The sequence below is a fragment of the Schistocerca nitens genome, chromosome 11 (assembly GCF_023898315.1).
Source record: "Schistocerca nitens isolate TAMUIC-IGC-003100 chromosome 11, iqSchNite1.1, whole genome shotgun sequence".
NCBI classification, from domain to species: Eukaryota; Metazoa; Arthropoda; class Insecta; order Orthoptera; family Acrididae; genus Schistocerca; species Schistocerca nitens.
This window is the reverse complement of record NC_064624.1, coordinates 130,293,218-130,320,192: the sequence shown is the minus strand read 5'-3', so window position 1 is coordinate 130,320,192 and position 26,975 is coordinate 130,293,218. Positions and strand designations below refer to the sequence as shown.

General features: G+C 40.0%; 1 long non-coding RNA gene across 7 annotated transcripts in view; it reads left to right on the top strand.

The window, feature by feature from the left end:
- LOC126213544 (uncharacterized) overlaps window positions 1-26,975 on the top strand; it is a 518,933-nt gene that overhangs the window by 307,475 nt on the left and 184,483 nt on the right. Inside the window, exons 1-2 of one of the 7 annotated variants that reach the window (XR_007541223.1) lie at window positions 15,869-15,983; window positions 19,578-19,788. The exons of the other annotated variants lie outside the window; for them this stretch is intronic. This is a non-coding gene — a long non-coding RNA (uncharacterized LOC126213544). Of the gene's footprint in view, window positions 1-15,868; window positions 15,984-19,577; window positions 19,789-26,975 lie in introns of those variants that run through there. 7 annotated transcript variants of the gene reach the window in all.

The following is a 26,975-nucleotide window of genomic DNA, read 5'->3' as shown; positions in this document are numbered from 1 at the left end:
GGTGTGGAGTGCTGTGCTTGCGTGCGTTGATTGCGTGTCTGTTGCATTATTTTATGAGCAGGTCTGTAGGCTGTGCTATGCGTTATTTGGACAGTTTATGATTTCGTGCCTGCACGTCAGTGAACAGCATTATTTAGGAGCAGTTTGTAGGTGTGTACTTAAATTATTTCGGTAAATTAGGAGCTGTTTGCGTGTCTGCAGAGCATTATGTAGGAGTAGTTTACAGGTCTGTGGGCTGTGTGGCGTGACCCCAGCATGTGTTTTCTACGAGTGTGATAAATATACTCCATCCTTAAATAAGTTGTTCCAAAATAAATAAAGTCCACTCCTTCCTTACTCTATCCAGCAGCCCAGCGCAGGGTGAGTCATTTTCGCGCCATTTTCCCCCTCCAGACCACCATCTGGGATTATGTCACAGCAGAGATGACTGCACCTTCTGGTGGCAGTATTGTGTACTAGGTCTGTTGGAGTCTAGATCTCGTGGTGGAGACAATGCCTGCAAAATGAAAACTTACGTCCAGCACAAGCAGAGTCGTTTTCCCACCATTTCCCCCTACCATCTTGGATTACATCACTGAACGAACGACACCGCTCTCTGATGGTGGTACTGCGTACTAGATATAGACCTCGTGGTGAACACACTGTTTGCTGCCATCTTGGATAATGGTACTTGCGTCATCAGCTGATGTCATGGCAGCCAACTTGGATTATGTCACGGAACTGGTAGTGGTACTGTGTACTAGGTCAGTTGGAGTGCAGACCGCCTGGATGGTTGTGCTGTCTCTAATTGTTTAAATATAGACTGGTGCATGATTTTGACAGTCGATGATTAGCAAGCATGCTTGCAGAGTCTTTTCGATGGATTATTATTTTGACAATTTCCGAGTTGTTGCAATATTTACGAGTGGTTTTGTATGTGTGTAGGCTGTGCAATGCGTTATTTTGACAGTTTACAATTAGCAAGTGCGTGTGTAGAGCATTATACATGAGTTATTGAGGAGTAGTTTGCAGGTCTGTATGCTGTGTGGCTTGTCAGAGCATGTGTTCTGTATCACTGTGAAAAATATTCTTCATCCCTAAATAAATTGTCCCACAATAATTAAAGTACACTCCTTCCTCCCTCCAGCAGCCCAGTGCAGGCTGAGTCCTTTTCCCACGAATCTGTAGGAGGAGGTGGCGGTCAGGTGCCTTAGGTTAGTGGAGGTGACCTTTCACAGGTCGATTTCACGTTCTAGTATTCAAGCTCATGTCCTCAGTGGGAGAGCAGTGTAAACCAGTAAGAGTCTTTCCGTATTCGACGATATGTATGGTAGTTTGTAAGATATGTCAGTCTGTGTAAAATAACTGCTGAAAGTCGCGTCTGCAGAAGGAAAATGGCGTATGGTGCCTCGATACTGGGGCATCAGTAATTTGGCGGGTAAATTCGATAAGAAACAACCATGATGCTCGATTCATTCACATCCTTTGTGCTGGGGTATAGGAGCCTCTACATAGCGGAGGGAATGTTTGTGTGTTTGTTGAAAGCAGGAAGGGTAACACGTGATGGACAGAGTACCACATTAGGTCTGTGAGGAAGACTGCATTCGACGTTATTCTGCATTATTTTCGTAAACAGGTTCTGCTAGGGCAAGAATTTCCGTGCATACAAGCTGAGACATCAAGAAAGCAAGTGTTTAACTACTTCTGGGACACTACAACTTCCGAAAGGTCGACTTGATTCTTATTTTCACATAGTCATGTGATGTCAGTATAAGACTGAGAATCTTTTAGATGTAGAGTCGCGATGTGGACATTTCGCGGTGAGGTGTCAGCAATGATGGGGCAGGTATGCGTGGCTGACTGCAGCTCGTATGTTCTGTTACGACAGCTAGGGGGAAAGCAGCCTGTGTCTAGGTGAACACGTATTTCCAGAGGAATTTCACAGGTATCAAGTATGAAAGGGATGTCCCCGCCTCATGCGTGCGGGACCCTAACCGACATCTGCGCGTGGTTTGACAGCTGATGGCTGCGTCATTTCACGGGGGCTGCGCTAACCTCCTGTACGGTCCAGTGGATGGGGTGTGGAGTGCTGTGCTTGCGTGCGTTGATTGCGTGTCTGTTGCATTATTTTATGAGCAGGTCTGTAGGCTGTGCTATGCGTTATTTGGACAGTTTATGATTTCGTGCCTGCACGTCAGTGAACAGCATTATTTAGGAGCAGTTTGTAGGTGTGTACTTAAATTATTTCGGTAAATTAGGAGCTGTTTGCGTGTCTGCAGAGCATTATGTAGGAGTAGTTTACAGGTCTGTGGGCTGTGTGGCGTGACCCCAGCATGTGTTTTCTACGAGTGTGATAAATATACTCCATCCCTAAATAAGTTGTTCCAAAATAAATAAAGTCCACTCCTTCCTTACTCTATCCAGCAGCCCAGCGCAGGGTGAGTCATTTTCGCGCCATTTTCCCCCTCCAGACCACCATCTGGGATTATGTCACAGCAGGGATGACTGCACCTTCTGGTGGCAGTATTGTGTACTAGGTCTGTTGGAGTCTAGATCTCGTGGTGGAGACAATGCCTGCAAAATGAAAACTTACGTCCAGCACAAGCAGAGTCGTTTTCCCACCATTTCCCGCCACCATCTTGGATTACATCACTGAACGAACGACACCGCTCTCTGATGGTGGTACTGCGTACTAGATATAGACCTCGTGGTGAACACACTGTTTGCTGCCATCTTGGATAATGGTACTTGCGTCATCAGCTGATGTCATGGCAGCCAACTTGGATTATGTCATGGAACTGGTAGTGGTACTGTGTACTAGGTCAGTTGGAGTGCAGACCGCCTGGATGGTTGTGCTGTCTCTAATTGTTTAAATATAGACTGGTGCATGATTTTGACAGTCGATGATTAGCAAGCATGCTTGCAGAGTCTTTTCGATGGATTATTATTTTGACAATTTCCGAGTTGTTGCAATATTTACGAGTGGTTTTGTATGTGTGTAGGCTGTGCAATGCGTTATTTTGACAGTTTACAATTAGCAAGCGCGTGTGTAGAGCATTATACATGAGTTATTGAGGAGTAGTTTGCAGGTCTGTATGCTGTGTGGCTTGTCAGAGCATGTGTTCTGTATCACTGTGATACATATTCTTCATCCCTAAATAAATTGTCCCACAATAATTAAAGTACACTCCTTCCTCCCTCCAGCAGCCCAGTGCAGGCTGAGTCCTTTTCCCACGAATCTGTAGGAGGAGGTGGCGGTCAGGTGCCTTAGGTTAGTGGAGGTGACCTTTCTTTCCCGTCATTTTCTTAGGTTAGTAGAGGTTGCAGTGTCCTGATTGAATTTGAATTTCCCACCTGGGAGGGCATGGCAGAGGGGCGTGGCAGGGGGCATGGCACTTTCCCACTATCTTGGATAACGGTACTTTGGGCCAGAAACCACCTTGGGTTTGTGTGACGTCACGACCGCCATCTTGAATGATGTCATCAGATGACATCATTACCGACATTTGGATGAGGTCATCGCCGCCATCTTGGATAACGGTACTTTAGGCTTTGTCCCAATACTGTAACTGCTGTCTGTTTTCTGAACAAGTTGTAAATAGTGCTTCACTCCATGTATTATACCCCTGCTATCTTCAGAATTTCAAAAAGGCTATTTCAGGAAACACTCTCCTAAAGCTTTCTCTCAATACACAATTGCTATAAATGTGGGTTTGCCTTTCCTTAACCTGACTTCAAAGGTAAGTCATAGGGTCAGTATTGCCTCTCATGTTCCAACATTTCTATGGAATCCAAAATGATCTTCCCCTAGGTTGGCTTCTACCAGTTTTTTCATTCTTCTGTAAAGAATTTGTGTTAGTATTTTGCAACTATGATTTATTAAAGTGACTGTTCAGTAATTTTCAGCAACTGCATATTATGGAATTTTCAGCGACTGCGTACTGTGGAATTGGAATTAGTACATTCTCCTTGAAGTCTGAAGGTGTTTCATCTGTCTCATACATTTTGCTCACGAGGTGGAAGAGTTTTGTCATGGCTGGCTCTCCCAAGGCTATCAGTAGTTTTGACGGACTTTCATCTACTCCTGGGACCTTGTGTTACTTAGATATTTCAGAGCTTTGTAAAATTCTTCTCACAGAGTCGTATCTCCCATCTCACCATCATCTAGGTCCACTTCCCTTTTTATAATATTGCTTTCAACTTCATTACCCCTGTATAGACCCTTTATATACTTCTTACACCTTTCGGCTTTCCCATCTTTACTTATGACTGGTTTTTCATCTGAGCTCTTGACATTCCTACTGCTGCTTCACTTTTCTCAAATGTCATTTTAGTTTTCCTATAAGCGTTATTTATGTTTCTCCTAGTGAAATATGCTTGTAAATCCTCACATTTGGCCTCTAGCCATTCCAGCTTAGCCAGTTCACCTTCCTGTCAATCTCATTTTTTAATCGTTTTGTATTCCCTTTCGCCTGTCTTACGCTCTTTTTAATCTGATCACTTCATTTTTGGTCTTCCAGTCTTATTATACCCTCCTGGTTCTTGTACATATTGTATATTATCCGACTTTCCCTAAAGCTTATGCCAAATTTTCTTAGAATTTCGAATATCTTGCACCATTTTACATTGTAAAACGCTTTTTTATGGTCAACAAATCATACGAACTTGTCTTGATTGTTTTTTAAGTCTTGCTTCCATCATCAACCACAACGTCAGAACAGCCTCTCTGGTGCCTTTACCTTTCCTAAAGCCATACTGAGCATCATCTAACGCATCCTCGGTTTCCTTTTCCATACTTCTGTATGTTATTCTTGTCAGGAACTTGGATGCACGAGCTGTTAAGCTGAATGTGCGATAATTCTCGCGCTTGATAGCTGTTGCAATCATCGTAATTGTATGGATGATGTTTTTCAGAAAGTCAGATAGTACATCGCCAGACTCATATCTTCTACACACCAATGTGAACAATCGTTTTGTAGCCACTTCCGATTTTTGAAAATCTGATGGCCTGTTATCTATTCCTTCTCCCTTATTTGATCTTAAATGTTCCAAAGCCCTTTTAACTTCTGATTCTAACACTAGATCCCCTATCTCTTCTATATCGATTTCTGTCTCTTCTTCTATCACGTCGACAGTCTTTCCCGCCATAGAAGCCTTCAGTGTACTCTTTTCTCTGATCCGGTCTCTCCTTTGTGGAATTCCCAATGCACTCTCAATGTTACCGCCCTTGCTTGTAATTTCACCGAAGATTGTTTTTATTGCTCTGTATGTTGAGTGAGACCTTCTGATAATAATTTCTTTTTCGATTTCTTCACTTTTTCGTGTATCCATTTCGCCTTAGCTTCCCAGCATTTCCCATTTATTTCATTCCTGGAGGTATTTCTGTAGTCCTGAATTTTCCTGGACATTTTTGTTCTTCCTTCTTTCATCAAGTGAAGCTTTTCTTCTGTTGCTCATGGTTTCTTCGTAGTTACCTTCTTTGCACCAATGTTATTCATGCCAACTTATGTGATTGTCCTTTTTGGAGATATCCATTCCTCTTAAACGGAGCTGTCTGTTGAGCTATCCCTTATCGCAGTATCTACAGCCTTAGAGATCTTCAAGCGTACCTATTCATTCCTTAATGCTTCCACTCCATTGTGCACTGATTCTTCCTGACAAGTCTCTCGAACTTCAGCCTACTCGTGATCACTTCTAAATTGTGACCTGAGTGTATATCTGCACCTGGGAACACTTTACAATCCAGTATCTGATTTTGGAATCGCTGCCTGATCACGATGTACTCTAACTGAAAGATTCCTTTTCCAAGTACACCTCCTCCTCTTGTGATTCTTGAACAGAGTAGTTGCAATTACCAGCTCAAATTTATTGCAGAATTCAATTATTCTTTCTCTTTTCTCATTCCTAATACAGCCCCATCTTCTTCCATAACACTTTCTTCTACTCCTTGTCCTATGGCAGGATTTCACTCCTGCCATGACTATTAGATTTTCATCACCCTTTACATACAGAATTACCCATTCAGTACCCTCATATACTTCCTTTTTTTCTTGATCTTTCACTTGTGACGTTGGCATGTGTACCCAAAGTATCGTTACTGATGTTGTTTAATGCAGATTCTGATGAGAACAGTCTTATCACTCAGTTGTTCACACTAATTCACTCTCTGCCCTACCTTCCTATTCATAACGAATATGCACCCGTTATAGTATTTTCCTATACTCATTCAACAAGAAGTCCTCGTCCCTAACAATATATAGACTGAGCGCTAGGATTTTCCTTTTCAGCTTTTCTGGTTTCCCTACCACGTTCAAACTTCTGACATTCCATGCCCCGACTCGTAGAGTGTTATCGTTTCGTTGGTTATTCAATCTTTTTCTCATGGTCACCTCCCACTTGGCAGTTTGCTCCCAGACACCAGAATGTGGGACTATTCCGGAATCTTTTGTCAATCGGGAGATCATAATGACTTTTTCAAATTACAGGCCAATGTCCTGCGGCTACACATTATGTGTCTTTAATGCAGTGGCTTCCGTTGCCTTCTGCAGTTACAGATCTTTAAGTGAAAGAGGTTGCCTCTGTATTCATGATAAAGTTTGTACTTTGTATATATGCTTTGCTTTTTTTTTGTACCAAAGAAATATACCTTATAAAATTATTGAGTGAATAATTGCGAAACGTTTCAGATACGGTAAGTTTGGTGTACTTTACAGCAAATTTTACGTTGAACATATGACTGGTTCTCAAAGTCACTACAGCAGTTATATAAAAATGTGGCATTTTTAAAATCTTGTCCACTTCTACAGATATTTCTGCGAACGTCCATGATTGAAGTACTGTCATGCAGAAGATTTACATTTCTGGTATAAGACATACTGGATAAAGTTTCTCAGGCCGAACTTATTTGGTATGCGTGTGTGTGTGTGTGTGTGTGTGTGTGTGTGTGTGTGTTTGTGTGCGCATGTGTGTCTAGGGAAGTGCTTGTGATGAATATTTCCTTATGCTTGTTGCTGTACAGTGGACAAATTGCACCCAGATTGGCAATAGTAACAGCTTATTTAACATATTCAAGTTAGCACATGTATTTTTATTTGTATGTAAACAAAATGATGACATTTATTGCATTTAAATTCTTGAACTACATAGTGAAATCAAAGTTTCTCCAGTATCAGATCACTAACACCATAGATTACTGACCTAAGACCATAGTGTTCTACCTCACTCAGAACTTCATTGAAGTAGTTACCAGTGTGTGATTTGTACCATCTTGTGGACTATTTTGATAAATATTTTTCAGTAAGTGACAAAGGGATATTTTTGCAAAACGTGAGATGAATATGGGAGAGTTATTTAGTGCCTCTGACCTAATGTAGTAATTGGTTATGGTACATACGACAGCAAAGATAAAAATTTCACAGAAGTTAAGTACACGGCACCCACCAACTGTCATTTGTATAACCAACAGTCATCATTCTCACTATGGGTACGATAGGTTTGCTTACACAGCAGTAAAACGCGTGCACTGTTATAGGTATGACTGTCACATACCGCAAAAATAAAGTAAAAGCGGCTCACGAAAGTAATTACACGACACCGGTTCACTGCCATTTGTTCAACCAGCAGTCAGCACTTCCATTATAATAGCTATTGTTAGTTCAGATTTCCCTTAGTATGCACGTCTTAAATGCAGCTTTATTTGTGAGTGAGTGACACTTGTGAAACATTGTCGAATTCCCGATTAAATAATGCAAATTAGACAGGAGCATAAGTCAAGTGGCATGTTAAGCTGTAACATAGCACATTGTTATACGGTATTGTTTGAAGTGGATTAATTTGCTCAGTTCAGTTTACACGAAGTTATTACTTGTTGGTTGTCACTTGGGGTCTTGGATGCAAATCTTGACCTTATTAAGTAATAATTGTTTCTGAGTGGTTTGCCTTTGATTGTGGCAGCATACACAATCATTAACCCGGCTCCAGGGAGGTAGGTTCCCCTTCCCTATTCTTCCACTGGGGTAATTCCTGTATGGCACATCCACGTCGTGGGGGTGGGCATCCTTAACTTCAGAAGGTTGGAGCGATAGGATGGCTGAGTTCAGGCAGGGACCCAACCCCATGGGGCATAAATCATGCCCAGGGTTACAGATGAAGACATTACTGGCAGCGACCTTGGAGAAGAAGGACTTCGGGATGTCGAAGCTGGCAGATGAGGCAACCCTCCTTTCTGGGGATTAAATGAGAGGGGAAATACCATTTAGCTGTAGTGTCTGTACTCCAGAGTATGTTCTCCAGCTTAGGGGCGGCCTAATTGCATGCTGGCAGTAGCTATAAAATGCCCTGAGCCACTGATGAAGCGACCTGTCAGTTGAGGAATCTTTAATCTAATCTATAGCAACGTCTCTGCTAAATTCGGAGCATGCTAGGGCATCCACCCGAAGCGAAGCGTGACACTTGCGCCCGAGTCACGTGAGAAATGGGCGAGGGTCACCTATTCATGGATGGGGTAGGATAAAGAAGTTAGTTCAGCCTAAACAACTAATGAGATTTGCTACCCTCAATATTGGTTCATTGGCCGGCTGACATCGTGAACTAGCAGAAATGCTTAAAAACAGACGTGTCAACATTGACTGCATCCAGGAGACCAAGTGGAAATGTTCAAAGGCAAAATAAATCGGAGATGGCTACAAACTCATCTATCATGGTACCAGAACACGAAACGGCGTAGCAATAGTCGACGACCAGGACTTCCGTAACAATGTCACCTGTGTCATCAGGGTGTCAGAAAAGCTTATGTATATCAAGATTGATTCAACAGCTATCACTGCCCACATTGGATCTTGCTATTCACCTCAAACTGGATACACTGAGGATGAGAAAGACAGGTTTTGGAACAGTCTGGACGCCCTCCTTCGAGCAGTTCCCCAGGATGAGTCCATTATTGTTGGAGGAGATTTAAACGGACATTTCAGGGCTCACAAAGAAGGATATATGCGATGCCATGGAGGACATGGGTACAGTGGGTGGGAAGATGATGGATGTCAGATACGTGATTTTGCAGAAGCTCATGATATCATTGTGATCAACACATAGTTTAAAAAGAGGCCAATACATCTGGCTACTTATACAAGTGGAGGACATGCTACTCAGATCGATTATTGGCTAGTCTGTCAACAAGACATGAAGCTGGTAACGGATATCAAAGTAATTTTGTATGACTGCATCGCCCCACAACACCGATTGCCTGTCCTCAATATTCGTGTATTATATAACCCAAACCTAAACCTAAGACTGGGCCTGAGCGAATTAAGTGGTGGTGAATGAACACCCAGCGAAAAGAGTTGATGACAGCCTTGGTAAACTTCTCCATGAAGACCGATCAGTCGGTTGAAGATATGTGTTAAGATACTGTGGAACAAATACATCAAGCAGCGACAAAAACGCTGGGAAAAAACATACCTGGAAGAAAATACACTGATAAACAAACCTGGTGGTGGACAGATGAAGTCAAGCAAGCAATCAAGGAGAAAAAGATGGCAAACAAGACTTGGTGGAATTTACGACTTGACACTGATCTCCAGAAATATCTAAACCTGAAATCAGCAGCAAAAAGAAAAGTAGCTGCAGCAAAAGACCAGTATTACCAGACACTGTATGACCAGCTTGACACACCATCGGGAGAAAACAACATCTTCCATCTTGCTAAGTCACGTTACTGTTCAACTCAGGACATTGGACACGTCATGCACATCAAGGGAGCTGACGCAATACCACTAAGAGACAAACAATCTATTCTCAAGCGTTGGACAGACTATTTTCATAACATCAGCAACAAAGAGTTTACGCATCCACCAATTACTAGTCCTAATCCTATAGTAGGACCCGACCCCTCAATGACACCTGAGGAAGTAATGCTTGCCATTAGCAAGATGAAAAATGTAAAAGCAACTGTTTCAAATGACCTACCAGCGGAAATCTGGAAAATCCTCGGAGAGCCTGCTTCAGAATTCCTTACCTCGCTCTTCAACCGCATCATCGTCGAAAAACAACTTTCACAAGCATGGACAACTAGCATAACAGTTCCAATCTGGAAGGGAAAAGGAGACGTAAACGACTGGTCGACTTATCACCTTATTCGACTCCTCTATCACACTTGATAGCAGACTCAGAAGTATTGTTCTGTATCACCAAACCAGTGTGGATTTGTTAAGGGATGCCGGCAGCACCATCGATGCTATCCATGCCACTCGCCTTTTGATGGAAAAACACAGAGAGAGACAGAAGAGTGTACACATGGCATTTCTAGACCTAGAAAAGGCTGTCGGTCGTATGCCACACGATCTTATTTGGCGAGCTCTTCGCTGCTATGGCGTCCCTGAAGAGTATGTGAGCTGGGTGCAACTTTTGTACCATAATTCCACTAGTGTTGTTCGGAGTCCTGCTGGAATTACTCCGCCCTTCGATATCACTGTGGGTGTTCATCAGGGTTCTGCCCTTCCACCATTGCTATTCATCCTTTGCATGGATATGGTAACAGCTGACATACAGGCTTCACATCCCTGGACCCTTCTTTATGGTGTTGATGTGGTACTTGTTGCCCAAGCGTGCCCTGAACTCCAGCACCAGGTTCAAACGTGGAAGGACAGACTGGCTGAAAAAGGACAGTACTTCAATGTCCAGAAGACAGAGTACCTGAAATGCGGCTCCCAAATCAGGGGCACCATAAGTATTGACGAAGGAGACCTGCAGAAGAACATGCATTTTAAGTACCTCAGTCTGTCGTCATCTCAGACTGCGACACATCTCTTCATACTCGGATGAGGGTGAATGCAGGTTGGCTTAAGTGGAGACAGGTCAATGGAGTCCTCTGCGATAAAAAGATGCCTCAGTATCTAAAGGCAAAAGTATATAAGACCATGGTACGCCCAGAAGCAATGTATGGGACTGAGTGTCGCTCTATGACGAAACAACAGGAGCAAATGTTACACAGCATGGAGATAAAGATGCTTCGATGGTCTATGGGGCTGACTTGATGTGACCACATAACAAATATAGACGTCCGGCATAGGTTTGGTGTCGCGCCGATCACTGACAGTTTAGTTTAGTTTAGTTATGTCATATTCTGTAGATAATTTTCACAATTATTTTATCGATACAATGTGGAACAAGTCAGATTACAAGATTTATATACACACATGAATAGTGCCAATATTAACATTACTGAAATTTTTAGTTCTCCTCATGCAACTACATTTAGAAGTACAATTTTTTTTACCAGTTCTGGAACAGAACCTCATCCATGGAATAGAAGGAGTTTTCCAGAAGAAATTATTTTAAGCCAGATTTAAAACTTGATCTGTTACTTGCCAGACACTTTACATTGTTGGGCAAATGATCAAAACTTTTTGTTGCTGAATAATGTACTCCTTTTTGAGCAACTGACAGCTTCAATAACGCATAGGAAAGGTCATTTTTCCCTCTAGTGTTGTACGTACAAACATCACTGTTCTTTGCAAACTGAGATGGATTATTTATAACGAATTTAATTAGCAAATATGTGTACTGTGATACTGCAGTTAAAATACCTAACTCCTTGAATAGGTGCTTACATGATGTCCTTGGGTGTAACACCACTAATTATTCTCACTGCTCTAAGTGATGAGTTACCCCAGTAAACTATTCCATAAGACATTATTGAGTGGAAACTTGCAAAGTACATTAGGAGGCTGATCTGTTTATTACCAAGACTAGTGATTATACGAAGAGCGAAACAAGCTGAACTTAATTGTTTCAGAAGCTCAGTAATATACTTCTTCCAATTCAAGTTGTCATCAATGTGAACACCCAAAAATTCGGAGAAATCTACCCTGTTAACTGAGCCCTGTTCATATGCTACATCAATTGTCAGTATGACTATTCCGTGTACAGAACTGGATATAGTGAGTTTTTTCAGAATTAAGGGAGAGTCCATTTTCTGAGAACCACTTGATAATTCTTTGAAAGACATCCTTAACAATCTCTTGGGATTTATTGTAACACTAATGTCATCTGCAAAAAGTACTAGCTCTACCTGCTGAACGTTAAGTGAAAGGTCATTCACATGAATCAGGAACAGCAGAGGACATAAAATTGAACCCTGTGGCACTCCCTTTGTGATAACTCTCCATTCACTAGAATTTACCACCCTCCCAACATTATTTGTGTTATTCAGCACAAATTTTTGCTTTCTGTTCGTTAAGTATGATTCAAACCATCTGTGTGTATAACCCTCAATTCCATAAAACCTGAGTTTTTCTAAGTGTGTGACATGATCCACACAGTCAAATGCGTTGCAAAGATTACAAAAAATACCAACTGGCGATAATTTGTTATTTAGGGCTTGTACTATCTGGTGGGTAAATATGTAGATAGCATTGTCAGTCGAGTAATCCTTCCAGATCTGAAGTGTGAATTATTTTCACTTAAATGTGAGAGTATTCTTGAATACATTTCGAATATTTTAGAAAATGAAGTCAACAATGAGACTGGTCTATAATTATTTAAGTCACTCTTGTCCTCTTTCTTATGAAGAGGTTTGATAATTGCGTATTTCAATCTGTCTGGAAAATTTCCCTGTGCCAGCGAAGTATTACTTAATCACTAAAGACTCCACTTATTCAATTAGAACAACACCTCAAAATTCTGTTAGAGACTCCGTCAACACCACATGGGCTCTTGTTTTTCGGTATATTTATAATTGCCTTAATTTCAGTGCTATTTCTAAAGGCCTAAAGTCCTGGGGAAAGACTTTTTAACCTATATTTTTGCTTCTTCAACTGAACCCTGTAACCCTATTTTTGCTGCTACATTCAGAAAGAGATTGTTAAAAATACTTGCAACTTCTGAATGATCACTCACAATATCATCATTTAGCTTTATTGCTATGATATGCTGTGCACTGTCAGGCTGCCCCATCTCCCATTTGACAATATTCCATATAGTTTTAATCTTATTTTCCGTATTATTAATTTCTGTCAGAACACATAAGCTTCTCTGCATCTTAATGGCTTTCTTTAAAATGTTACAGTATCTTTTGTAGTAAACAACTGACATCGTATCCTAACTTATTCTGGCCTGTCCACATATTCCCCTCTTCCTCTTACATGATATCTTAATCCCTTAGTAATCCATGACTAGACTTTGTAATGGCTTTTTTGGATAACGTTTCAGGAAAGCACAGAAAACAGCGCTCCACATCAACCCAGGAGTAACAAGACCACCAGGAAGACCAGCAAAGGGATGGACGGACAATGTCAGGGGAAACATGCACGTTATTGGCTTAACACCAGAAGATTTCAACGACAGGGGGAAATGGAGGAGATGTAGCAAATAAGCAGACCCTGCAAGTCGGAATTAATGCTTGGAAAGAGAGAGAATTGTTTCTGAGTTTTGTTTTGCACACATTTAGGAATGTCAGACTGCAACCCTTCGAGTGCAGAGAAATTGATATTCGGGTGCAATGAATGAGATCCTGTAAAACATACTGAAACTTTCCAATACTCTTGGCTTCAAACTGACAGATTTAGAGGTTGGTTGGATGCCGTTGAAGGTGACAACAGAAAGGTGCGGAGTAAACAGTGTTACTTTATTGTTGCCTGCAGTAGAAGCGACCTCGAAAAACATGCTTATCGAGTTAAACACATTAAACATGCCGAAACTGTGCAAAGCAACAGAACTGTTGTTGATTGTTTTCGAAACTGTTTGATGAAAGCAAACATACGGAAAAGGCGAAGACAGCTGAACTAAGATTAGCAACTTTCTTCGCTGAGCATATTGTTGCATTTTATACAGTGAACCAACTTGTTCCTGTGTTAAAAGATGTTTTCTCTGACTTCAAAATTGCTTCAGAGGTAACTTGGGTCGTATAAAGTGTACCAATATAGTGAAAAATGCTATTGCAAAGGTGGAATCTGATAAAACGTTTCAGTATCTAAAGGAAATTTTCTATTTCACTGAACGAGAGTACCGACATATCAGATAACAAACATATATACGTTTTAGTGAAATATGTGTCGCCAGTTGACGGGTACATAAAAACCCAACTTCTGATGTCGAAACCTCTGGATGCCAAAGACTGCTCGGGAGAAAATCTATTCATAGCTCTGAGGACTGTGTCGAAAGAGAAAGATATTTCAATTACAAATGTAATTGGCATGGCTTGTGACAATGTGTCTGTAATGTTGGAAGGCTCTAATTCTTTCATAACAAGACTTAGAAATGTTGTACCAAATCCGATTGTTCTCAACTCTATATGCCATTCATCTGCTTCAGTTACAAGCAATACATGTCAGAAGCTTCCTCGATCCTGTGAAGAGTTCATAAGGTCCGTGACAAGCAACATACCTGGCAGTGCAAAGCGCTGCACTATTTTACAAGAATTTCAAGAACTTTTAGGAGTTGAATGTAAATAGTTCTTTAAATTATCGAGTATGGGATAGCTTATTTTACACGTATGTGTTGTTCGTCTGCTAGAAAACTGGGACGTGTTTTTGCACTACTTCCAGTTAGCAACTGTTCAAGATAAAAGTCCGCAGAAACAGAGCTTCGCGAATTTGAAAGTTCGTGTATCACAAGGCGCGTTTACACTGAGCTCAGAACATGTTTTTGTTTGCAACATTGTTCCCTCTACATGTTGGCTACATTGTTCGTTGTTCGTGTATTCAATGATTACATATTGTCTCTAAAGTATGTTTTAGTTTACTTAGACACTTTTAACGCTCTTTTCCAATTGAGGAAAATATTAATTCACAAGTTTTCAGAAGATTCTTTTGGTCTGTTTATAAAACATTGGTCAGAACTTTCAAAACCCTGGCGTCCTCACTGAAATTCACAAGATTAATAAACTTCCACCATACCATTACCTCCCATTAGAATCAGAATATTTTGGCCCCAAACAAACTCTCGCTAGGGAATGTGGAAAGGGAATTCATAAACTAAGACTTAAATGCACTGATTTCTATATCGCAGCAATCGAATAAATGAAGGCTCTACCTATACACGATGAAATTTTTGGAGACTTAAAATTTGTAGAGTCAAATATTGCATTATCAGCTGACAGAAGGTACCAGATAAAGAATGTATCACGAATTGCATCGAAGTTTGCAGGATCTGATGTAATTACCTTTGCAGCTGAATGGAGAAGTCTTCCGTTTGTGGCTGAAATAGGAAGAAGGAACTTTCAGAAATGGACTTGGATCGAATGTAGAGTGAAATCTCAAACTTGAAAGGTTTCAGGTATCAGTGGTTCAGAATATCAGTAAACTTGCTGAGCTGGTTCTTTCACCTCCACATTTTAATGCTGAATCCGAAAGAATATTGTCTATTGCAAGTGATGTAAAAAATAGAAAATGCAACAGAATTGGATGTTTATTTCAGGCAAACGGAATAGACTTCACAACTTATTAAGTGGAACATAAACAACTCATGCTTCACAATAAGAAAAACTTGTATTAAGAGGAAGTTTAACTGTGCAATGGAGACCGAAAGAGGGAGGAGTACGTGTGTATCTCTTCAAAAGGAAGGCTGTATTTTCTGAAAGGATAAGCAAGCACTTCAATAATATAAGTCCTGATTTTATATTATATGATGTAGTGTTGCGAGGATGCTGTTATATATTGTAGTTGCATTTTAAACTCTACTACTAGTTTATTGTGCTGCATGTGGAATCGTAAGCGATTATTTCTTTTGTTATACCTATTGTCTCTCTCTCTCTCTCTCTCTCTTCCGCTCTCTCTCACTTTTCCTAGGCATCATGTGTTTTTCCTTACCATGGGACACTTTACACAGAAAAGGGACATTTTGAGTAACACGTTGGGACTTTCAGCTTCAGAGGATGGCATCACTGGTAGTTATTCCTAAAAAAGCAGAACAGACGACAGTCGTCGCTTTTGATCGATGTTCCGTGGTCGTCGCTTATGAAAAGGTTATTGTGTGGTGTACAGTTAGAAAATCAAGATGTGAGTGATCTAGTAAGTGTCTCTTGACCATTGACTCCGCTTTTCTCGTTTTCTTATTAAACGTAGTTAGGTTTAATATTTGCGTGGTAATATGAGTGAACAAAATGTAAAAGTGCGACAAAAAAATACTCTGCGGTTAACAAGTCGATTTACAGGGGAAAGAAAAATCGTTTGTATTCGTGGTTGTGACATGCAGCGGATGCTGCCTTAATACAGTGCGACGTTAAAGACTTGTGACGTACCATGACTGGAACAGCTAGTTGAGTATCCCAGTTGTGAATGACGTTGTATCGGATTTACCGGTATTATTAAAATAATTCACAAAACTGTGTTGTTTAATGTACTTGGAATCACAATATGAAATTCAGTAACAGAATTTATAAATCGAAGTTCATATAAGTTTAGTATGACTTGTATAACCGCAGTTTTGTTTCTGTAGATATCTTCTTATGCACGAATGTTTCATAATTCTGTGCTCGGGAAAGTATGAGTGTATATAGTGCACAACGTGAGTGATGAGTGTGCCCCTTTTTGCCACACGTTGTGTAGTTGACATCTGTGATGCTCTTTTTGTTTAGGTAGTTCGCGTGTCTTGTTTATGATATTGCTCGAAGTCGTGTTTGTGGAGGCTTAAATCGTGTTCTTGCGCAGAACTATGTAAGTGTAGTAGAGATGATGCGCATCCGCCTTTACCATAACTTCACTTGTAATGTTTTTTGTTTAATCTGAATTCAGTTGACTCGACTCTTAATTCTAGCGTAGCCCGAGTTCTGGAGTCAACAGAAGCGTCAGATTCCACCCGTCTGCTTTAACCCGTGACGTATGGATGTTGTGGTTACATTAGATTAGTTTTCGTTCCATAGATCCGTGCTGAGGGGATCCTCGTGATGTGGAACATGTCAAATTTTTTTAAAGCTGAAATAACAATACTAATAGTATGAGTATATACGATACATCATTTGTTTCTATTAAAAATTCGTCAGTCAAGTAGAAGGAGTTGCTAACACTCGAATTGCAAATACAGGTTTGTTAAGGTGTTTCTGCAGTTCTGTGGTGTGCTCCTCCCAACTGAATTTAATAAAAGTTGTAATCCCAGGAACTTAAGACTGTGAACCTCTTCTATCTGCTCTTCTTCATGTGGTATGTGACATTATGGCACAGAGTTTGCTTTGAGTTGGTTATGTTCTTAGATGTCATGTTGTGTTTGATTGTGCCGTCTGGTTGTGGTGGTGGTGGTGGTGTGTGTGTGTGTGTGTGTGTGTGTGTGTGTGTGTGTGTGTGTGTGTGTGTGTGTGTTAGGTTCATTGGAGGTTTGGTGTTGGAGGAGTGGAGTTGCTGGCAATGTTCATGACCTAAGAATTGAAATTGTTTTCAGCGAGTTATCAGTTTTTTTGTGTTCTGTTTACGTGTTCGTTTCCGATAGGTTTTATTGGTTTGCTGTTTGTGGTGTGGTAAGACGTTTAATTTATTGTTTGGATTCTCGTTTTAGGTATGAAGATGACGGTAAAGTGAAATAGCACCATGTTGTGGGCAGAAATGGGAGAGGATATGTTGTCCTCGATTAAGTTCCTGCAGGTGTTTGGATTAATAGCGGAATTTGTGAAGTGTGGCGTTTTGCTGAAAGAATATGCAGTTGGTGAAAGTTCCGGCGTCTCGGAACACGGACGTGTACATGTGTTGGTATCGGAAGGACAATGTTTGGAGCTCCTTTAGATGCGGTACCTGGTTCGAGAAATCTAGGTTGGGTGTGAGAGATTATTTTCATGACGTACTATTTTTGTTATAGTCCTCTGCTAGTTTTTGTGTGTATGCGACTGTAGTTAGTGAGAGGACGGTGGTAGATTGGTTTTCTTTTTGTAGGGCAGTGTGTTCTGAGTATGTCAGTATAAGAGTAAGTTGGGTGAGCCGTGGTTCGTGTTTGAGATAGACGAGTCACAGTCTGGGAAGAGGGAAGTATGGGAGAGGTACATCTCTGGTTGGTTTGTGGGTGTGGGGAGGTTGTTATTTTGTGGGGTGGGTATGCTGATTGTTTTCAGGGTTTTGCAGGGGCGCACTAAGAGGGACTTGAAGGGTTAATTGAAGAGTATATTGAGGAGGGGAGTACTGTAGTTTCAGATGCTTTTTCGTCATACAGGGGTTTGGAGAAGAGGGCTTTTGATCATTTACTTGTAAACCATAGTTTAGAGTTTATAAATTGCATGACTGGTGCATGTGCTAATGCAATGGTGGTTTTTTTTTTTGGGGGGGGGGGGGGTTGGTTAAATCAGTTATAAGGAAGGGAAGAGTGGCTCTTCTAACCTGCCATCTCATTTAGATGAGTATTGGTGTTGGAATTGTGTCCCTGGGCATTATTGTGTTTTTCTGAGGTCGGTGGGTAAGGTGTACTGGCTGAGGGTGGGTGGTTGAGGGCGTATGGTATGTGGGGCAGATTGTGGGTAATGGTTGTGGATTTGGGTGGGTGGGGGGGATTGTTTTGTGATTATGTTGGGGAGGACCTTTTTTTGTTAGTTTTTTTTGAGTTGTAATGCGTGAGTAGGTTTAGTTTATTTTGTGGTTTTTGTTGCTGATTTTTCTTAGGGGTGTGAGATGTTTGGGGGGGGGGGGGCTTGGGGTTGGGTTTTTTTTTTTTTTTTTTTTCCCATGGCCAACAAGATGTGCAGTGCCGGAATTGGTTGGTGGTAAGTAGCAGATTTCTGGGGTCTGTCATTCGTGAGTTATGATGTTTTGTGTGTTTATGGTGTATTGATGGTTTTTAATTTCTGTGGGGAAGTTTGATTTTAGGTTTTTCGAGGTGCTGTGGGTTTGGTTTTATTTATCACAGTTACAGGTGTTTGTTTTTTGGTATCATCGGCTGTGGTTGACCTATGTAGGTCAAGGGAAATGTTTGATTCCAATTTTTGTCACCTGATATTGAAGCCAATGAGTATGTCGTGGCAAAAATTATTGTGGGCACAAAATTTAAAGTTTGTTGCTGTAAGAGTAATTTACTTGTCAAGAACCAGCACTAAATGTCTGTGAAGCTTTTTGAAATGTCTCATTTTGGATTTTATAGAAGCATTGTCATGAAGTATTGTTGTCTGGCATTATCATGTGAGGGCAATTCTAGGTATTTGCATGACATCTTGTTGTTGCAGCTTGTGGTCATTAGAGTAAATGCTAAATGTTCATATGTAGAGCACATTGAAGCCAACATTCTGCGAGCTAAAGATCATGGAGGCAATAAACTTTTGTACTTCTGTACATTGTACCAAGCAGTAGTTGGCAGAAGTAAAATGTTGAGGAAATATATTACGCTCTACAACAAATACATATTTCTACATGATACTATAGAGTGAACTTACAGTTGTTAATATGTAGGTAACAAATTATTCAATGAAATACCACTATTTGTCTAAGTATTTACTGAGCATGCTTATAACCATAATGTGCTTGGCTCATTGCCTGCCCCTTCTGCAGTGTGAAGGGAAAATGATTAAATGTAATTGCAGTACTTAACCTACTCCTCTTTTACATAGGGTAATGTAACATTTATTGACATCTGTTGTAATGGCACCATTTGCCCTAATGACTTGGTAATAAGGTTATTACTGTTAACTTATCCTTCAGGTATGTCACATGGAGCACTTAACCAAACAAACTTCGTTCTCAGTTAGAGTTTGATGCAAGCTATCAAACTGTTCACCATTCCACCGCCTCACGGAACCACCCACTGTAACTGTTTTGAAGCCATAGTTGCTTATACCATTCTCCCAGAGGTGGACGTGGGGATGTATTTGGGAGAGGAGTGAAACAGTCTGTCAGAACTAGTCATACAGCAGTAAGTAAAAATTGTTGGATGTTTGCTTTGCGACTGCCAAGTAACTCTCGTGTTTTTTATTGGATGCTGTATCTAATTTGTTCACTTGCATTATAAAAATAAAATCTTTAATCAGTGTCTGCTGTATTGGTTACACATTTACCATTTGCATTGGTAGATTGCTAGTTACTTCAATGTTATACATGATGTAGTCACATTGTGATATGGATTGTCAGCTGACAGCAGATTGCATGGCAGAAGTCCAGTGACATTGTACCTGTCTCTTACTTTGCATGCTGCAGTTCATACTTGTGCAATGAATGATGGACAGTGAACATGACAAACGGTGAATGGAATTGTCACATTCCAACCAAACCTCAGCCTCGGGCATTGCCACAGGTCACTTTGTCACCACATCTAGTTTTCTTCCTGCTGTTCCCACTGCAAACAAACACAGTTGTTCAGTTACAATCACTCATTTCGCAGTTGGCGACTGCATCGTGCAACAGAAGAGCCAGGACACTAACTCATTTAGCCTGTTGCGTGGATAATTTAAAACATGTATGAAATAGTGCAAGTTATACTTTTCTTCTACTGTTGTAGTTGTGAATATTGCAGTCACTTTCAGAATGAAGTGAATTTTTGTAGACTTAACCCGTGAATGAATGTGATTTGAGCCTATGCTTAGAGATGTCCACAACACAGAATATTCACCCACAGAACATTAATGAATGAATGTCTCCGTATCCACAGAGTTGCCCAGTTTTGACTTTTTATCAATATTTGAACCGAAGAACTTGGAGGTTTCTACCCGATTTATTATATTCTGTTGGCGTGGTAACATTAATAGGTGATGAACTTTGTTTGCAATGCCAAACTGGATGATTTATGTTTCTCAAAGTTTGCAGCAGGTACATTTGTCTAAAACCACCTGCTTCGTATGGTTTGAATCGATTGCCTATTTTGTTTTGATCTGATGAGTGCCGTTCTTTGTTATAGGTGTTTACATCACTCTAAGCTGAAAATGTATTATTGTACTGTGTTGTGCATTGTTTGTCAGATTCTGATGATGAGTGTTTACGGCCTGTCGCTGCTCCTGGCATGGCTTGCTTTTGTGCGCGCTGCCGCGGCTTACTAAAAAATAAAGAGGAATTGTCTCATGAGCGAAACAATGGCAAGAGACTGCTATTTGTTGTTACTTACACTGCTGCTTTCTTTGATAATGATCAACAAGAACCAAATAATAGACTGTGTATGATAGATGTTCTGAACAAGAGTTTGGCAAAATTTTTTCTCTGTTTGAAAATCTTTGCAGAGGCCTCTTTAGTACATTACATTCTGCACAGAAATGAGTCATCTTAGATTTAAAAATCTAGTCAGTTGCCGTGCTTCATTTCTGACTGAATCACTATTCAGCGTATGAAGAATAAGAATATAAACATGACACGATATGTATATTCTTCTGCGTTTGTTGTTGTCTCACTCTAGTTTCGTAGTTTATTAGGCAGACAGGATTTAAATGAGATAGCAGCAAACATGAAAGAACACATGGCATAATGTTTACATTCTTCTAATTTATTTACTGACGCAGAGGTTTTGGCGCCAGTATTTATCTTTGTGCCTGCAAAGTATGCCTGTGTAGCGCTGCGTATATTCGACAGCAGAAGTTAGTTGTGGCGGCACCTACCAACATTTTCCAGAACTTCCGCTTACTTTGAATCTGATTCTAAGCCGCATGCGGTTTTTTGGATTACAAAAACCGAAAAAGAGTTTGGCTTAGATTTGAGTAAATACGGTAATTCTTTCTCCGTTGCTGTATAATTAAGCTCATGTTTGTTTAGGCTGGGACTAGCGAAAGCAATCAGTATATCTTCAACATAAATCAATAGCTCTCGTAACAACTTCCTCCCTAATGCTTGATATATTGCTCTTACAAACACTGATACTGATATGTTTAACCCAAATGGCAAAACTTTAAACTTGTAGACTTTCCATCATATAGGAATGCAGTATAAGGTCTAGATTCTTCAGCTAATTTCACCTGTCAGCACCCATCTGTCAGATCCACAGAACTAAAATAATTTGCTTTTGCAAAACAAGCAAGTAGTTCGTTTATGCATATGGGACAATCTCTCCAGTTCAATGTGACGATTCCAGGTTCTCACATCTAGTAATAGGCGTACACCTCCTGTTTCCTTTCTGACAACTAACAGTAGATTGTTGTATATGCTTGTGCTTCTTTCTATAACATTAGTAGCTAACATTTTATATATTTCTTCCAGTACTTCCTGTTTTCGTTGATAGGTACAGGGTAAGGTCTACAGAAAAAAAAGGTTCCTTGCTTTTGATTTTAAAACTACACACATAATATCCTATATTCCCTGGTTTGTCTGAAAATTCATCTGAATATTTGCATAATATTCCATATAGCTCTTCCTTTTGAGTAAGGGTTAACAACAGTTCAGATTCGTAAGCCTTAGCATACAAATCAGCTTTCGCTATTAACCATAAATTATTACTCCCATTTAGTCCATGACATCGATCTGTCTTAAACAAGATCTCTCTATTAGGCTACAGTTATCTAGATTGCACTTAAAGAAATCACTCTGAAAGTCTATTACCACCACACATTTCATTAACCAAGCTACTCCTGGTATTACTTCTGTATTTATTTTAGGGACTTTTAATATGGTTTGTTCAAACACAAGTTGATCTGTTTAAAATGTAATCCTTGTTTCCCATTTCACTACATGGCTCGTAGTACATGTAATACCTACAATATTTACTACTGTAACAGGTAACTTAGGAAATTCCTTTATTCTTCCACTTAATATCCATTCCTCGAAAATTGACACTTCGCTTCCTGAATCAATGTAAATTTCCACTCCTTGATTTCGTATTCCTCCGATTGCAATTGGTTTGCGTTGCACTTTCTCTAAATTTTCCTCTTTCGCTAATAACCATTTGTTAATAGGTGACATTTTACTATAAATGATCATTTTACTTATATATGGGCCGGGTATTGTTCTGCGGCATCCTGGATTCTGGCTGTTGACCTCCTTTTGTGTCACTATGACCGGATACTGATTGGAACTTACTTCAACAATACGCTGATTTGCCCCGTGTTATTTTGTTGCATATTTACTTGTTGGTTTTGAGGCGTAAACACTTGCGAATTGATGTTATCAATCTGAATTCTTCCCCCTCTAGGGTTATTGTGATTTAGACCATTATCCCTGCTGTGAACAGTTTCATTACTGCTTACTCTGCAATAATTGGATTCCTTCGTCCACAGTAAGGAATTACAAAACGATTTGTTATTTCTATTCCCCGTTTTTGGTCATTCACTGAATAATTTTCATTTCTTTCAGTATTCAGTGTGTCTAAAACTTCAATAAACATTAATAACTCATTCACGGTTTTCCACCCTCTGTACAATATTCCTTGTCGAACGTGGAATGGTAAACATCTAATGAGTACTTTCGGTAAATGCATTCATCTGTTGGATGAGCTAAGTATTTAGATTTTGTCAAATGCCATTCCAAGTACTTTTAATATGTGCCCCATGACTTATTGTATGGAGTAGGGTGTAATAACTTTCATTAATTTTTCCTGGATACTTGAAGACCAGTGCTTTCTCTTAAAGCTTTCTGAGACACAAATTCTTCTGCATGAGCATTTCCCCATTCCGCAGCTTCTCCCATTACGTATGCTAATGTGAAATCTATTTTCTTTAAGTCATCACAATTTTTGGACAAAGATCTGGCAAACACTCTTAAAAAATAAATTGGGTGTACATCACTGTCTGGTTTGTACTTTGGAAAGTGCTTTGCTAAATTAAACCCATTCCCTATATCTAAAGCCTCTATTACAGGGCTTCCCAACGTGTGGTCGGCAGACCCCTTAGGGGTCCGCCGGCTCTTTCTAGGGCGTCTGTGGCCACCCTTCACCAAATCGTGTAAAATAATGAGTAAAATAAAAATGTGAAAGTCAAATTCCTCACGTTTTTTCGTGTGAAAAACATGTGTACTTTTACTTCAGGTTGTATTCCCAAGCAGCCTTTGCTGTTCCTAAGTGAGAACGCATACACAGTTTAGTGCCGGAGAATGCGGCTTTTCTGATCGACTGTTTCGCAACACTACGGGGGTCGTTTGTGCGCCGGTTCACAGCGGTAGATGCACTGAAACATTTTACGCATGCGCGGAGCGAGCTTTGTTGACCAATCACAGCGCTCGCTGGCACGTATACGGCCCCAGGCATCATTAAATGTTAAGCTTGCTTTGTCAGTGCACTACCTATTTCATAAGTCGATTTTTGACCTTAAAGTTGTTTTCATTCATCTCTAAACCAAATACTATTGATACTTCGGTGGGGGGGTCATTGGGAAGATGGAACTTGCATTAAGAAGCTTCCAGTTCCCATGGGTTTCGCTCTGAAATTTAAAGTTACTGTGCTCTTGACTGACTAGGGGTCCGCCATGGATTTTCAACTGAAGGGGGGTCCACCTGCTGAAAAGGTTGGGAAGCCCTGCTCTATTACATCTTTAGTTACTCCTGTCATTGTTTCATGTTTACAATTTTCTAATTTCTTTTTATTATTGTCTATTGCTTTCCATATTCTATCAAGTTCTTGTTTACTGTTAATTGTACCTTCCCCAGAAGTGATTTTGCCATTATTTTGTTTTTTCTTTTACTTCTTTTTCTACGAATAACTGTAAACGTTTCTCCAAATGTTTTACAACATCAGGTGTTCCTGCTACAGCATTTTTCTGTATGGATTTGATACACTTATTTCTATCTGGAATACTAGCTCGTACCGCTTGGAATCGTGAATTCACATTATCTTCATAGCCTGTCCACAGTTGGGTTGTTAATCTATGTACACTTTCCTGTAAATGATCTGTTAACACTTGTTTAGGTACTTGCTGCACCTCTATTGACACTGATTCTTGTAATTCATTTACTTTAGAATTTATTTCCATTATTTTAATGTTTTGATTATTAACTTGTGCATTAAAGTTAGATCCTAAGTTAGGTTTAACCTCTTCTATTTTATGGTTGAGTATAACATCGATTGATTCAGTAACTTGTTCCTTAATGGACTAAATTAATTCTACTTGTTCCGCTCTCTGTCCTTCTCTGTATTTCTTTGCTTGTTTTTTAATCATACCTTTTAGTATTGCCTTATCCTTCTCTGCTTGTTCTTTAATTATGCTTTCCAGTATTGCTTTATCCTTCTCTGCTTGTTCTTTATTTATGTCTTCAAGAATCTATCTTAACTCCTCGTTTTGCATTGCTATTTTTCTTGTGATTGGCATACACTTCATTACTAATCAACAGTATTAATATTAAACCCTACACTCGCAGAAATGTCTCAACTTTGTTTTTTATGTTCACGGCTTACCCTTCTGCGGAACTGTGAACTGCGTGCTTTTTGTAGAACAGCCTAAGCCAGCGCTGAAGTTGAAGCCGATGTCTGCTCTTGCTGCCACTGTCTTCTTTTTTTTCTGTTTCAGGTATCCAACAGTAAATTATAGTTTCCATTCATTATGTGTTTGCTAATCAGACAGTTCATTCAAAAGAAGCTCTTAATTATAATTCTTTTTGATTCCTTGTTACGTGTGCGGTAAGGCACTGTTGTTGATCGCTTGTTGTCAGGGACAACTTCTGTCGTCTATTCTTTGGAGTCATAATTCTGATTCAAATCAATTTTTTACACTTACTTGCTGGTGCAGTCTCCGTTCGCGTTTTCCATACTTGCCATATGGGGTGTTTCTTCCCTTTCCTCCTGCTGATGTATATTTTGTAGGGTTTGTGGTGGATCTTACACCAGCACTATCGGGAAGTTGCATCCCTGGCCGATACAACAGGGCAATATTTTGCCGACCCCAATACACCACCAGATGAAAGTAGTATTACCTTCATCATCTCTCCTCAGAGTAGTTGTTTGGTAATGCGAATCCTTCCGTGCCACCTCCCTGTTGATCCAACTGTGGTGAAGATTCCTGGAATGCTTTTGCAAGTTCTCTCTACTGTACTACTAAATAAATAGCCACACTTACCACAAGCGGGGGTACCTTGTGCCCAACATTTTCACTATTACTTTTAACAACACAACAAACATTTGCTACGGTAATACCATTCTCTTGAGTACATTCAAAAATGTCCGTATATACATACTTCGGTACCTTAGAGAGCAAACCATATAAACAACTACTGCTGTTCAATTGTTCATTGCGCCCTTGTTGGTGCGTCATTTACTCCATGGTTCTTGGATTCAGGCACTTGCTGCACTAAGGCACAAATGACTCCTGTATGACCAGTGGTTGTAATACCATTTTTACTGGTCCCCTTCTCGCTGGCTACACGACTGCTCCACATCCACTTCATACAAGAAAGGAAAACGCACAGTTTCCTTTCCCAGTACATTTATCCGTATTCAATTTACTCACGAGCATCTCTTGTCGACAGCTTTCCAGTGGTGTGTTGGGATGTTTATAAATATCCTGAAACACTACACTAACCAATCTTGGAAATCATGACATAATCAGAATCAACAACATAGTTTATGCCAGTTGTTGTGGCAACCACTGATAACATTTAATAATGGGCCGCTTACATTCTTTGCGTCATAAACTCGTGATGCTATTTCTAAAAGCCACAACTTGGAATTGCATACTAGCATTGATGTGATCATGAAAATAAAGCAAGAACAGGATTCGGGTCTTACTATGAAATCTGTGGAGCTTTCGAGCATTCATTGCGTTTTGTACATGTATAGATGATGGAGTGTTCCAGTTTGTATTACTTGAACAGCGAATTGTGTTTTATACATCTCATCATGTACATTTGCAACCCATTTGGTTTGCATACAGGAGACATGTCAAAAATTTATAACACAGTTACAGCGATATTTACATTAATAAATAACAGCACTACAATAAATAACAACACTATAAGCATAGCGCTTGGAATGTGTAACACATTGTATCCAGCTCAAATTCCAGTTTGTCCTGCACGAATTCATCCACTGAGTAATAACACTTCAGTGTCAGTACCTCGTATAGCTTTCTTTTAAGTGAACCTAAATTAATCTTCGTCAGCATGTTCCCTTTTAATTTATTACAAATTTTCATTCCCATGTATTGAGGTCCCCGGGCATACAGTCTGAGGTGGTGGGTGGGGAGCATAAATTTTTTTTTGTTTCTA